We start from the raw sequence: 1,886 nt of genomic DNA, 5'->3' as shown, positions 1-1,886 counted from the left end.
CATCAACAAGACTATCATCGAAAACACGAAAATTTGAATTTTCTTCCAATTCAATCGAAGGAGCAACTCGATATGGTTCAACCACCTCACTAACTTGAAAGACTTCATCTCGCACACTTGTGTCTTCGTTCTCATCCTGAACAACCTCGACACGACCCCGGGGTTTCGTTTTTAAAACGGACAACCAATCCACTCTTGATCGATCATTTCTAAATGAAGGGGTGTATGTGTAATAAACTTGTTGACATTGCTTTGCGAAAACAAAGACATCGTTTATGTTGCGGAGTCTAGCTTTTGAGTTGATTTCGACCAGACCATAGTGCGGATCAACTCTGATTCCTCTGTCAGTCGTGTCATACCAATAGCATTTGAATAAAAACACTATATTCTTCTCGTTATGATATTGCAGTTCGACGACCTCTTCTAATCTACCATAGTAGTCAACTTCTAACTCACTACTAGTGGATCCCTTAACACAAACACCGCTGTTGTATGTCTTTCTTCCTTGCCCGTATTCTTCAGTATGGAAAACATATCCATTGACAAAATACCCATTGTAGCACTTACATTTTCTTTCAGGCCCCAGGCTTAGTGAAGACAATGACTTAGGTGCACTCCTTCCCATTTGATAAACCTTGCATGTAATGTAAATCAATAAACAGTAAGTGAACGAGAATCTCGTAATGACATGCATACGTATAGTAATTTTGCAAGTTAGAATGAGTTTGTGATAGTGCTTACATGTGTTCTGAACCACGTGGCAAACTGCTCATCTTGTAATTGAAAGATCTGGGATTCGGTCAGCTGTGAGTTATTGGAGAGCAAATATTGACGATGTTGTCTGCAAGTGATAATGAGTGTATGATATTACAATATATAATTAACAGTATATTACTAACAAAGTTTAATTAGTATAAACTTACTGAATAAAAGGTCTCAGCTCATCACAGTTAAATAGAACATAGTTGTGTGCTTGTTTGAACTCTATTTTCGACAAATATCTTCCTCTTACGGCATTTTTAGGTGTGGGTCGTCCAGTGTTGGAGAATATTGACAAGTTCCCACTGGAAGGCACTTCACCGCCATCATCATGCCGTGGAACGCGATTGATTCTCGTTCTCAGATGAGGTTCGAAATAGTACGAGATAAATGTTGAGATCTCCTCAACAATATAGGCCTCACATATCGAAGCCTCAACATGCGCCTTGTTCTTAACCTTTTTCTTGAGATTAAACAAGTACCTGCATTGAAATATTAATCAAGTATTTTCAATTAAGAAAAACATATAAAATACTTTTATATATGAATTACATTGCAACTGTAATATCTATATTGGACCGGTCCTCCAGCTTTTGCCTCGAACGGTAGATGTATAGGGAGATGCTCCATTGAGTCAAAAAATGATGGAGGGAATATCATCTCAAGTTTGCATAGTGTCTCGACGATATTCGTTTGAAGCCTCTCAATGTGATCAACATTCAACTTGCTGGAGCATATATCTCTGAAGAAATGACTGATCTCCGTGAGTGCATCCCATATTTCCTTTGGCAACAAATCACGAAAAGCTAATGGGATGAGTGTTTGCATAAACACGTGGCAATCATGACTCTTCATTCCATACAATCTGCAGTCCTCTATATTAACCAGCCTTGATATGCATGTCCATTCAGAAAACGCAAACTCTTAAGCCATTTGTAGACTAGCAGTTGTGTGTTTTTCTCTAACACGAAGCTTGCTCTTGGTTTTGCGACCCGTGACTCATCATAAACCAACTCCATATTTTTTCGGTTACAGTATAAAGCTATATCCAATCTAGCCTTGATGTTGTCCTTTGTCTTCCCCTTCACATCCATGACGGTGTTGAAAATATTCTCAAGCATGTTCTT

The sequence above is a fragment of the Populus nigra genome, chromosome 7, assembly GCF_951802175.1.
Source record: "Populus nigra chromosome 7, ddPopNigr1.1, whole genome shotgun sequence".
In the NCBI taxonomy this organism is placed as follows: domain Eukaryota; kingdom Viridiplantae; phylum Streptophyta; class Magnoliopsida; order Malpighiales; family Salicaceae; genus Populus; species Populus nigra.
Note: the sequence above shows the minus strand (reverse complement) of the source record.